Here is a 13,840-nt window from a genome sequence, read left to right as displayed (position 1 = left end):
TTGCCTGGTGAATTCCATGGACAGAGGAGCCTGGCAGGCTACAGTCCATGGGGTTCTCTAGTAAGCACTATATATCCTGTATTTTCCCTTTCTAAGGCACATTTATTTTGTTTGTTTTGACGGAAAATTTCTTTAAATTGCGGGGGGATCTCTGATAAATTTTCCGAGTTCTTACATGTTAAGAACATCTTTATTTCTCCTTCTTATTTAATTATAGGTTTGGTCAGATAGAGAACTACATTCAAAGTAACTTTCTCTTAGATCATGGAACTGTTTCTCCATTATATTTTAGCATTTTTTGCTGCAAGGAGAATTTTGATGCCTATTTGATTTTCATTTCATTGATAATAAGCTACTTTCTATTTTCTGAATGATTTTGGTTTATGTTTTATTTGGGTGGATATTTTCCAAGAGCCAATTAATTAAGTCTTGGCAGTCACCTATAAGATGATAGATCTCAACTACCAAACTCTCTTCCGTAAAGATCTTGTCAAGGCTTGGTTTTAGGCATTGTTGGTTCTAGGAAGGTCTAGAGTAGGTCTTACATGAAAGCGTTATCCTTACTCCTAAGGAAAGGTTTTTTTTTTTGGTAATTCAGCCTGACATTTGGATATTAATGAGGACTTTCTGTTCTGGCAGGTCAGAACTTCCTGGTACAGCTTTTAACTCAGGACAGCTCAACTTCCAGAACCTTGGTTCCATTCGCAATTTTGAGCATTTTCTGTCTAGGAAGCCTTGAGTGGAATTGTCTTGTGCAAATTTAGCCTAGCCTTCATCATGGAGGTAACTCAATGCAGATTTTTGGAAGCCCACCCCGCCAGCTCTGCTTATCTTCTTCTCTCTCTTGTGCCTTTGCCTGAAGGATTCATCATTTCAGCTTCTCTGAACTCTGATTTCTGCTTCCTTATCTCAGCAGAACTGCTAAGTTCTGCTCAGCTCCAGAGTTTCCCTTCTTCTAGAAATGGCAGACTCATCCTACCTGTTTCCAAGTCCTTAAAAGAATTACTTCATATATGTCATCAAGCTTTATAGTTGTTTTATGTTAGAGTCAAATGCAGTCCCAATTATTCCACTATGGTCATGAGTATAGGTGAGTTGTTTTTTGTTGTGACTTGTGTTAATGAAACATCTTTTTATTTTTTAAAAAGGTTATTTATTTATTTATTTTGGCCACACAACATGTGGGATCTTAGTTCCCTGACCGAGGTTCGAGCCTGCACCCTCTGCATTGGAAGTACAAGCATCTTAACCACTGAATTGCCATGGAAGTCCCAGGACCTAAGGTTTTACCAATCTTATTTATGACTTCTCAGTTTTATGCCCTGTTTAGAAAAATTGTCTCCATTCTGAGATTATAGTACTCTTCCCATAGATTTTTTTCTAGTATTACTTATGGTTTAATCTTCAAAGATTTTAATCTCTGATAGAAGACTTATTTTGATGATGTATGCTATGAAATATGGAGCGAATTTAATTTTGTCCTCAAGAAGGTAGTTCCCAAATCATTTATTTTTTTAAAAAAACATAACTTTTAACCACTTAAGTGAAATGCTTCATATACTTTATTATATTTTCATTCTTCAGTTCAATCAGTTCAGTCTCTCAGTCGTGTCTGACTCTTTGCGACCCCATGAATCGCAGCATGCCAGGCCTCCCTGTCCATCACCAACTCCCGGAGTTCACCCAAACTCATGTCCATCGAGTCCGTGATGCCATCCAGCCATCTCATCCTCTCTTGTCCCCTTCTCCTCCTGCCCCCAATCTCTCCCAGCATCAGGGTCTTTTCCAATGAGTCAACTCTTCTCATGAGGTGGCCAAAATATTGGAGTTTCAGCTTCCGCATCAGTCCCTCCAATGAACACCCAGGACTGATCTCCTTTAGGATGGACTGGTTGGACCTCCTTGCAGTCCAAGGGACTTTCAAGAGTCTTCTCCAACACCACAGTTCAAAAGCATCAATTCTTTGGCGGTCAGTTTTCTTCACAGTACAACTCTCACATCCATACATGACCACTGGAAAAACCATAGCCTTGACTACACAGACCTTTGTTGGCAAAGTAATATCTCTGCTTTTCAATATGCTGTCTAGGTTGGTCATAAATTTCCTTCCAAGGAGTAAACGTCTTTTAATTTCATGGCTGCAGTCAACATCTGCAGTGATTTTGGAGCCCCCAAAAATAAAGTCTGACACTGTTTCCACTGTTTCCCCATCTATTTCCCATGAAGTGATGGGACCAGATGCCATGATCTTCGTTTTCTGAATGTTGAGCTTTAAGCCAACTTTTTCACTCTCCTCTTTCACTTTCATCAAGAGGCTTTTGAGTTCCTCTTCACTTTCTGCCATAAGGGTGGTGTCATCTGCATATCTGAGGTTACTGATATTTCTCCTGGCAATCTTGATTCCAGCTTGTGCTTCTTCCAGCCCAGTGTTTCTCATGATGTACTCTGCATAGAAGTTAAATAAGCAGGGTGACAATATACAGCCTTGACGTACTCCTTTTCCTATTTGCAACCAGTTTGTTAGTATAATTCTTGACTTTCCAGTCTGTTACATTGGATATGTTCATGAACTAGCACATCACCATTTAATTATAAGCTCATGCAATTGTAACTTTATGATGCATTTTAATGTATGATAAAGTTATTTTTTCATTAACCTTTTTCATAATTGTAATAGTTCTTCTTGTTTATCTATTTTTCCATGTCAACTTTAGAATCAACATGTATTGTTGAAAAAGTTGTATTGTTATTTATTTAGTTTATAAGAGAATTGTTATCTTTGTGATGTCATTTTATTCAGGAATTCATGTTGCCATTTTATTTAGTCAAGTACTCTTTTGCATCCCTCAGTAGCACATTTCTTGTTAAATTCACTTCTAGGTGCATCTTTGCTGATATTTTTCATCATCAAAGCATCTTTGGTGATATTTTTCATATAGGTTATTTTTCCACTGCACCTTCTAGTTATTTGTTGCTTGTGTATAAGTAAAAGTGAAGTCGCTCAGTTGTGCCCAACTCTTAGTGACCCCATGGACTGCAGCCTACCAGACTCCTCCGTCCATGGGATTTTCCAGACAGGAGTACTGGAGTGGGGTGCCATTGCCTTCTCCATCCTTGTCTTTTAGCCACTTCCATTTTGGACTCCTCTTCCCTATTCTAACTACCTAACATTCCCCCCTCAAGAGATGGGAGGCCCGATTCTTTGGGAATAGGGGCATCGAGGTCTTTCTGGCTACTTCCTGCTGAACTGGGATGGCGAGGGGTATTGGGCCTCCCCCTCTTGCTAGTCTCAGGCCTCAGAGTCCTCATAGCGGTGTCCATCTAAGGGTGAGTGGTATTTTCCATGGTAGGCTGTAGTTTTGTATCTTTGTTGAACTGGGACCGTATGTTGTAGCTTGTTGACCTTAACTGGAGGTCAGAGCTGCGTGAGCTTTCTGCTGAGTTCGTTTTTCGCTGTCCTAGTCTCCAGCACGATAAGCCTCTTGTCAGTTCCCTTGCACTGGGTTTTCTTTGCGTTCCGCGCTGAGTTGGGCTCCTGCTGTGCTTGGCTTCCTCCTTGCAGGGGCTGTGCAGAGGTTGTTTCAGCCAGGTTAAATACGAGTCAGGGCACCAGAGATGTCAGGCGAGTGCATGGTTCTCGGTTCTTGTCTCATCACAACAATGATTTGGAGTGATGGACATTAAAGCCCTCGGTGCATCACAGCTCTTGGGTCTTGAACAAACCGTGTCATAGCTCTTAGACAAATCAGTGTTACAGCTCTATTTTATTTAGAAGATAGCGGGAGAATCCATCCCGAAGAAGAAAAGAGAGTGGAGGAACATGCCAGCTTGTGTGCGTGTTAGGGATGGGGGTGGGTAGAGAGAGAGAGAGCGAGAGAGAAAGAGCCTACGCATGCGGGAGAGAGAGAGTATGCTTGTGTGTATGAAAGCCTTTGGCTGAATAATATTCCATTGCATGTGCATGCATGCCTGCTCAGTCACTCAGTTGTGTCTGACTGTTTGCGACTCCATGGACTGCAGCCCACCAAACTGCTCTGTCCATGGAATTTTCCAGGCAAGAATCCTGGAATGGGTTACCATGTCCAGGGGATCTTCCTGACCCAGGGATCGAATCTGTGTCTCTTATATCAGCTGCATTGGCTGGTGGATTCTTAACCAATGGACCACCAGGCAAGTCCTGAGCTGTTCTTGGAGAATGGGTTGGGAAGGTTTCCCAGAACGAGTGACAACCTGACAAATAAAGGAAGCTTTCTGAAAACGAAGATCCAGAGTACCATAGAAAAGGACATGACACTTTCGTGGCATTTCAAATTTAGCCTGGTTTGAGTATGGATGGAGCAGCGGATGTGGTGACCAGGAAGTAGTGACTGATGAATTTGGGCAAATGTGAGCATGAAAGGCTTGACTTCCAACCCTAACCTAGTTAGAGATTTCATTATTAATATGTATTTTTCTTCCTTATACCCCCTCTGAGATATTTATCAAGGTCACTCTTTTTCATACGATGTCATTTAACTCATTGCATTCTCTTTTCCACTAACAGTAGGACTTTTTTAGCTACTAAAGTTAAAACCAGTGGAATTCTGCCCTCAGTTTTTTTCCATTCATAGTCTAAATTCTATTACTAGATTTCCAGATATTGTCATTCATGAGCTTTTGGAAAAAAACTTGCTTTACTAAAAAAGTATTTTTCTGGTAATTGGTGAATTCATTTATTACTACTCTATTACAGAGTTTTGTTTGTTTATTTTGTCAAAAAGATTGTTTTGAAGGTGTGATTTTCAGTGGTCAGATATCAGAGGGGATAAGTATAACTTGATAAAACGAATCATCAAGTAACTTTCCATTGTTTTCTATGGTCTAGTGCATTTTAAACACTGTGTATGCTTGCTAAGTTGCTTCAGTCATGTCCGGCTCTGTGTGACTCCATGGATTTTAGCCTGCCAGGCTCCTCTGTCCAGGAGATTCTCCAGGCAAGAGCACTGGAGTGGGTTGCCATGCCCTCCTCAGGGGGATCTTTCTGACCCAGGGATCAAACCCATGTCTCTTTTGTCTCCTGCATTGGCAGGTGGGTTCTTTACCACTAGTGCCATGAAATGATCTTTCCCAAATTTCAAAAGCTTTATTATTTAGTAAGGAAATCTTCTAATGAAATCTTTATGATTTTCAATATGTGAAATTATGTCATCTTCAAATAGAGATAATTTTACTTCTTCCTTTCAAATTTTGATGTCTTTTATTTCTTTTTCTTACTGGATTACTCTGGCTAGGATTTCCAGTATTATGTTGAATTGGAGTGGTGAGAGTGGGCACCCTTGTCTTGTTTACTAATCTTAGAGGTAAAGATTTCATCCTTTTAACATTGAATGTGATGTTAGTTGTGGGCTTATCATATATGGCCTTTATTATACTGAGGTATAATTCTATGCCTACTATGTTGAGAGGTTTTTTTTCTTTTTATCATGGACAGATGTTAAATGTTCTCAAATTCTTTGTTTGCGTTTATTGAGAAGATCATATGATTTCCCCTTTCATTCTATTAATGGGATGTGTCATATTTATCAATTTGTGTATGTGTTGTTTTTCAGTCACTAAGTTGTGTCCGACTCTTTGCAACCCCATGCACTGCAGCATGCCAGGCTTCCCTGTCCTTCACAATCTCTTGGAATTTGCTCAGACTCATGTCCATTGAATTGACAATATGATTCAACCATCTCATTCTCTATTTCCCCTTTCTTCTCCTGCCTTCAACCTTTCCCAGCATCAGGGTCTTTTCTAATGAGTCAACTCTGCATCAGGTGGCCAAATATTGGAGCTTTAACTTAAGCATCAGTCCTTCCAATGAATATTCAGGGTTAACTTCCTTTAGGATTGACTGGTTTGATCTCCTTGCAGTCCAAAGGACTCTGAAGAGTCTTCTCCAGCACCACAAATTGAAAGCATCACTTCTTCAGTGCTCAGCCTTCTTGGTGGTCCATATATGACTACTGGAAAAACCATGGCATTGACTCTATGGACCTTTGTTGGCAAACTGATGTCTCTATTTTTTCACAGGCTATCTAGGTTTGTCATAACTTTTCTTCCAAGGAGCAAGTGTCTTTTAATTTCATGGCTGCAGTGAAACGTTTTCAGTCACCGTTTGCAGTGATTTTGGAGTTGAAGAAAATAGAGTCTGTCACTATTTCCATTTTTTCCCCCATCTATTTGCCAGAATGAATTGTGTCCTGCTACTAAATGAGCAGAAACACTGAGGTTTTCTCAGCATCAGGGTAGAATTTTTTTTTTAAAGGAAATGGACATTTATGCACCTAGTAGGTCTTATTATTATTGTAAAGGCAAAAAGTTAAAATATTTCACTGTTCAGCTTAATACCAAACATCTAGCAATTTATTTGCATATTCATTGTGAATACTACCCTTTAGCACTCTATTATTATCCTCTTTGGAATGTTCAATGCTTATGACTATAAATCCTAGTTTGTCTACCATAAATATAGCTATCTTTAGCTTAAAATGTATTGCTTCTTACCTAGAAAAATCTTTGCTTGTTGTTTTGTTTTAGAACTTTCTGGATCACTGTATTTTAGGTTCGCACACAGAACTGATAGAGGATGGGAAGCATGGCATTTCCCATCATGCCCTGCTTGTAGGGTTTCTCTTGTCTCTCTTCAACATACAGGGCTTTAAGCTCATTCCTGGAAGTCAGTGAACTGTTGCCTTCCTTCTTTCAGCCCACTTACTTCTGTAAGACATCTTTTTCTATTTGTTTCAAAGAGTGAAGCCTGGTTTTGCCTGCCATGAGAAGTCTTGACTGGGTCCACCTCTCTTCAGTGGAAATGACTAATAGAGCCTGATATGACACTGTTTCTCTCTAAGTCTTTTAGATTTTGGTGTAGTAAGATTTTCTGTGTGTGTGTGTTTAAAAAACAATATTGTTTTATTGTTATATTGTTTTATTACTAACAGGAGTGGCCTGCCTGGGGGTGGGTGGGTGTGCCAGGCTCAGGGTATGTGGGGGTTGTGAAGAGCAGGTGATAACTGAGAGGCTGGAGAGAAAGGGAGTGGGTCTGGAGGCCAGGCCCAAAGGCTCCTCCAATTTACTTCTGGCAAGAGACAGATTTAAGAAAGGATTCATGGCAAGCTATCACCAGGCCACCAATAAGATTAAGAAATTCTTGGAAATCTAGCTGCCCATCAGAGTTGAGGTCCAATTTCTTCATCATGTGGTCAAGGACACCACGGTCCTTTGGGTTCTTTGTGAAGGCACCCAGCTCTGTATTCATGAAGATTAGGGACTCGGCCTTCGAGAGTTTGCTGTTGTTACCATCCCTTCCAGCATGCTTTTGGAAAACAGCAATCAGAGACTTGATGCACCGGCGGCTCAGATGGTAAAAGCATCTGCCTACAATGTGGGAGACCTGGGTTTGATCCCTGGGTTGGGAAGATCCTTTGGAGAAGGAAATGGCAACCCACTCCAGGACTCTTGCCTGGAAAATCCCATGGATGGAGGAGAGTGGTAGGCTACAGTCCATAGGGTCGCAAAGAGTTGGACACGACTGAGCCACTTCACTTCACTTCACTTCGGTCTCTGTAGGGTTGGATAGTTTTGCCACGTCGGAGAGGAGCAAGGTGCGTGGATGTGAGCAGGGAGCAGTGTGGTAGGCATTGGGCCTGTGTGGTAAGTTTTCATTCTTCTCTGTACCCTCAGTTTTAGTGTAAATTTGGTAGAAATGGGTACTGTTTTCACCAAGAAGGTCTAAGAGTTGTTTTTCATTGCTAATCCTTCCCCAGCAAGAAGGTGAGTTACCAGCTGTGGGTTAGTGCTTCTGACTTCAATCTTTTCTGTTTGTTTGTTTCGTTCAGCCTGAATAATTTGAGCGAAAACAATTTTTTTGCTTAGTATTTTACTTTCTGGAAACATCAAATACCTTATGACCATTTCTTGGAAACAACGTATAGTTTGTTTGGGTCTTGTGTGTTTGGGGTGTGTGTGTGTGTGTTTCTAAACAGATATTGGGTAAAATCTTCAAGTCACATGTGAGGCAAAATACTTAATGTTTCCGAGACCAACCAATTTAAAACAGCTTGTTAAATCCATTGTTTATTAAAGTGAAACAATGGAAAAGAGGAAGTGGTGGAAAGCTGCTTGGTTAATATTAAATGAAAGTCATCCTTCTCTTCCACATAAGCTATGTCACACCACAGTGAATTAGAAGCTGAATGAAGTTTTGAGGTCTGATTCAGAAATCTCTGAACCAAACTAAAACAAAAATGGCATGAGTTTCACGTCAAATGTTTTGCTAGGTTGTTCTACAGATCTTGCTAAGACAGAAGATCTAAGTCCACGTTAGGTTGACTGAATGCTTGTTCTCAAATACTTCTTCAAGTGAGATCGAACATCCACTCCAAGCAGGCTGGGAACTCCTCAGGGAGCTGAGCCACCTAGCAGAGGAGGCAGGGTTGGAGGGATCAGAATAACCCCTAGTTTTTTCACTGTAATGGTTCATTTAATATGTCAACTTCACTAAGGCCACAGTACCCAGATATTTGGTCAAACATCAGTCTAAGTGTCACCATGAAGGTATTTTTTTTAGATGAGATTCATATTTAAATAAGTAGACTTTGAGTAAGTAGATTGCCCTCCATGTTAGTGGACCTCAGCTAGTCAGCTGAAAGCCTGAAAAAGGGTTGAGGGCTCCTGAACCAGAGGGAATTCTGCTCCCAGACTGCTTTTGGACTTGGGCTACAACATCAGCTCTTCTCTGGGTCTCTAGGCTGCTGTTTCACCATATAGATTTTAGACTTGCCAACTCCCACAGCATTGATATGAGTAAATGCCTTAAAATATATCTCTATCCATTTATCTATCTATCATCAGTATCTCTGAGCCATCTCTGTCCCATTGGTTGTGATTCTCTTGGAGAATATTGACTAGTATACTTACCAGAGTATAAAGAAGATATAAAAAAGCCTTCAAGACTGTAAGTAATAAATGTCTGTTGTTGCTCACCATGAATGGCTCTATAATTAATACCAGGACTTTTTTGAGTGTAAACTTTGGTGAATGGTGGAAAGAGAATTGGAGTGGAGCATCAAAATTCCAGGTATTTATGAACTGGATAAAACAGCACAGAAAAAGGATGCTGGAGGTTCCAACACAGCTTCATTCAGTCATGGTAGGAACTCCATGATGGCACTCTAAGATCACTGTGGGAGACATCTTAATACTCATTGCAAGTGTGTGTTTACTTGCTTCAGTTATATCAATTTCCCTACCTTCTCATGTTAAGTATTCAGCTCTCCATGTCTTATTTCCTGTATAAGTGGGAATTATAACTCAGGAATCAGTTATAGGGACTAGATGAGATTATGGATAGGAAAAATGACACAGCTCTTTGCACATGAAACAGATTGGTGTGTTATTGTGTATTTTTTTGTGACTTGCCTGGCATATAATGGGCATATTTGTTGCATGTGACCTACTGCACATATGCAGTGCACACAACTTGTGGCCATGGTTGGGGTTCCTGCAAACTTGTTTCAGGAGTGTAACAGAAAAAGGGTTTGCAAGCAGAATACCTGAGTCACTTTTTCTTCCTCCCAATGACTATTGTATTCTCCACTTGTGAAGACCAGACCCAACCCAACTGACCTCCTTTTTGCCCTTTTCCCATGAGCACACACATCTTATTTGTTAGAACTCTCTATTGTTACCTGTTGGATCTAGCAAACTTGGCAATTCTTTTGTTAAAGGCTGTGTGTCAGACAATGCGGACTAGAGTGGACTATGGCCAAGAAAGGCTTTTTGGAACACAGTCATCTAGTGAATATTTTTATCTGCCTTTGGGAACTGGTTGTATTTTGGCCTCTTACCCCAAAGGAGATCCCTCTGACTCAAGGATGTGACAGGTCTTATAGTTCCTTTCCCATCAGAAGTTGCTACACTACTCCTGAGCCCATTTATTTTTGAGAAACTGTCCCTCTTTTTCTGGGCTATAGGAAGAGGAAGGAGTTGAATTTAGGGATGAAGGGCTAGTGTTTATGGAAAACAGTGGATCTGAAAGAAGCTCTTTATACACATGCCCTTTATCACCAAAGAAAAGACCCAACACTGAAGTTAGCTACCCTGTCTTGGAGGAGTGCCATTCTACCCCACTTCCTGTTGTCTAGTGGCCACTCAGAGCCAGTATCTCCTGAATATGCCTCAGTGTGGTAACTAGCAGGTCCACAGACTGTAGCTAGATAGTTATGCTAAGAAAATTTCTTCAGGAAGTTGTTGTTGTCTCGTTGCTAAGTTCTGTCTGACTCTGAACTGCAGCATGAACTGCAGCACACCAGGCTTCCCTGTTCTTCACTATCTCTTGGAGTTTGCTCAAATTCATGGTTGTTGAGTCAGTGATGCTATCCAACCATCTCATCTTCTGTTGCTCCCTTCTCCTCCTGCCCTCTCCTCCTGACCTCTGTCTTTCCCAGCATCAGGGTCTTTTCCAATCAGTCAGCTCTTCACATCAGGAAGCCAAAGCACTGGAACTTCACTGTTAACATCAATCCTTCCAGTGAATATTCAGGGTTGATTTCCTTTATGATTGATTGATTTAATCTCCTTGCATCCAAGGGACTCTCAAGAGTCTTCTCTAGCACCACAAATCGAAAGCATCAATTCTTCGGTTCTCAGCCTTCTTTATGGTCCAACATGTCCAACATCTGGACATGACCACTGGGAAAACCATAGCTTTGACTGTACCAACCTTTGTTGTATAGGAGGGGATCGTATAAAGCAGAAATAGCATAGTGGCAGGTGTCAGCATGTTTTGGATTTTGGTCTCTGAAACTGGACAACATATGGATGTGGTTAGTGCTCTGGTGTGATAGTTAATTTTATGTGTCTTTTATGTGTCAACTTCACTGGGCCATGAGGTGCATAGATATTTGTTAACACATTATTCTGGGTTTTCCTGTGAGGGTGTTTTTATGTAAGGTTAACATTTAAATTGGCTTTCCAGGTGGCAAAATACTTTACGGTGGTAAGAAACTTGCCTGCCAGTGCACAAGATGCAAGACACACGAGTTCAATTCCTGGCTCAGAAAGATTCCCTGGAATAGGAAATGGAAACCCATTCCAGCATTCTTGCCTACAAAATTCCACAGACAAAGAAGGCTTGAGGGCTACAGTCCGTGAGGTTGCAAAGAATTGGACACAACTGAGTGACTGAATATACAACATTTAAATTGGAAATTTCCTGGTGTTCCAGTGGTTAAAACTCTGTTCTTCTACTGCAGGGGGCTTGGGTTCAATCCCTGGTTGGAGAACTAGGATCCCACAGGCCACACAGCCAAAAAAAAATCTGTTTGGGACTTCCTTCGTGGTCCAGTGGCTAAGACTCTGTGCTCTCAATTCAGCGGGTCCAGGTCTGATCCCTGGTCAGGGAACCAGATCCTACATGCCACAACTAAGACCCAGTGGAACCAGATATACAAACAAGCAAACAAAACATTTAAATTGATGGTCTAAGTAAAGCAGATTTCTCTCCCTAATGTGGATGGGCCTCATCCAATTAGTTGAAGGTTGGGCTCAGTATAGATGTGAGAGTTGGACTATAAAGAAAACTGAGCACCGAAGAATTGATGCTTTTGAACTGTGCTGTTGGAGAAGACTCTTGAGAGTCCCTTGGACTGCAAGGAGATCCAACCAGTCCATCCTAAAGGAGATCAGTCCTGGGTGTTGTTTGGAAGGAATGATGCTAAAGCTGAAACTCCAGTACTTTGGCCACCTTATGCAAAGAGTTGACTCATTGGAAAAGACTCTGATGCTGGGAGGGATTGGGGGCAGGAGGAGAAGGGGACGACAGAGGATGAGATGGCTGAATGGCATCACCGACTTGATGGACATGAGTTTGAGTGAACTCCGGGAGTTGGTGATGTACAGGGAGGCCTGGCGTGCTGTGGTCCATGGGTTGCTAAGAGTCGGACACAGCTAAGTGACTGAACTGACTGACTGGGCTCAGTCACTCAGTCATGTCTGACTCTTTGTGACCCCATGGACTGTAGCCTGCCAGGCTCTTCTGTTCATGGAATTTCCCAGGCAAGAATACTGGAGTGAGTTGCCATTTCCTATTCGAGGGTATCTTCCTGACCCAGGGATCAAATCTGTGTCTCCTGCATTGGCAGGCGGATTCTTCATCACTGAGCCACCCAGGAAGCCCTCATACTACACTTGAACTTAGCCAAAAGGCTGAGAAGCAAAGGTTGAAGGTTGGCATCACACAAAAAAGGCTAACCCTTTCCTGAGTAAGAGGAATTCTGTCTGCCTGACTGCTTTCAAACTGGGATATAGGCTTTTTCTTGCCTTTGGACTTGACTAAAACATCAACTCTCCTGGGTCCTGAACCTGCTGGCTTTCAGACTGAAACTTCACCATCAGCCCTTATTCTTAGGCCTTCCAAGTCAGATTAGAACTAACCCATTTGCTCTCCTGGGTCTCCAGCTTGTCAACTCACCCTATGGTTACTGGGACTTACCGGCATCCACAATGGCATGAGCCAATTCCTTATAATAAATCTCTCTGTATATACACCCATTGGTTCTGTGTCTCTGCAGAACCCTAACTAATATACCTGGTCTCTCTGCACATACTTTAGCTCTGCTTAAGATCTGGTGACTGGCCAGCATAATTGATAAAGACGTAAAGTTCAGAGAGAGGTTATACAGCCAGCTCGTGTGGCCCTCTCTGGTGCCTGGTTACTAATTCCTGTCTTGTGTTTCCAGTTGGGCAGGATCAGGATTTCTGGGACTCAAGTATGGACTGCCCCAGGGTCAGGTTTTGCTCTGTCCATGTCTTCCAGTAGGCGATTCTCTGACAAGCAGAAGACCTGGGTTCAATTCCTGGGTTAGAAAGATCTCCTGGAGAAGCAAACGGCAACCCACTCCAGTATTCTTGCCTGGGAAATCCTATGGACAGAGGAGCCTGGTGGGCTGCAGTTCATGGGGTCTGAAAGAGTTGGACATGACTGATCAACTAATACTTTCACTTCCATTCATTCTCTGACAATCTCTTGGTGGCAAGAATCTGCCTAATGGACCAGGTCTTAGCCACTGGACCACCAAGGAAGTCCCAAATAGATTTTTTTTTTTGGCAGTATGGCCTGTGGGATCCTAGTTCTGACAGAAGGGAACCCATAAAACTGGCATAATAGGAACCCAACCAGATTTTCTGATGTGCAGTTTTCACCCTAGTTATGCTTCTTGGTGTGTGCTTCTTAAACAACAATACAATGTTCTTTTGACTCTAAGGCTTAATATTTTTAAAATATTTAATTTTATTTATTTATGCATTACTTATCTTTGCCTGTGCTGGGTCTTCATTGCTGTGCAGGATTTTCTCTAGTTGCAGCAAGTGGGGGCTACTCTGTAGTTGCAGTGCATAGGCTACTCATTGCAGAGGTTTCTCTTGTTGCAGCCCACAGGCTCTAGGGTGCTCGGGCTTAGTAGCTGTAACTCTTAAACTCTAGAGCACCAGCTTAGTAGCTGTGGCACATGGGCTTAGCTGCCCCATGGCATGTTGGATCTTCCCAGACCAGAGATTGAACTTGTGTCTCCTGCATTGGCAGGTGGATTATTTACCACTGAGCCACTGGAGAAGTCCCAAGACTCAATATTTTAAGTGTTAGAAGTTCAAAAACTTTTGCCAACTATGTATGGAATGACAATTAATGGGAAATTACTCTTTGAGTCCAGTTTGATTGAATCATGAGGGTACACGTTTAGAACAGGTCTAGGGTTGAATGGGAATCAGTGAATAGCTGCTAATTCTATTTCTACTTTTAACTCAGGGGATGACCTTG

At 41.8% G+C, this 13,840-nt stretch overlaps 1 pseudogene; it reads right to left on the bottom strand.

The window, feature by feature from the left end:
- Positions 1-7,096: 7,096 nt before the first annotated feature.
- LOC102277693 (protein S100-A11 pseudogene) lies at positions 7,097-7,938 on the bottom strand (annotated as a pseudogene).
- Positions 7,939-13,840: the final 5,902 nt, after the last annotated feature.

The sequence above is a fragment of the Bos mutus genome, chromosome 8, assembly GCF_027580195.1.
Source record: "Bos mutus isolate GX-2022 chromosome 8, NWIPB_WYAK_1.1, whole genome shotgun sequence".
Lineage (NCBI taxonomy): Eukaryota > Metazoa > Chordata > Mammalia > Artiodactyla > Bovidae > Bos > Bos mutus.
This window is presented reverse-complemented; position numbering and strand designations above follow the sequence as displayed.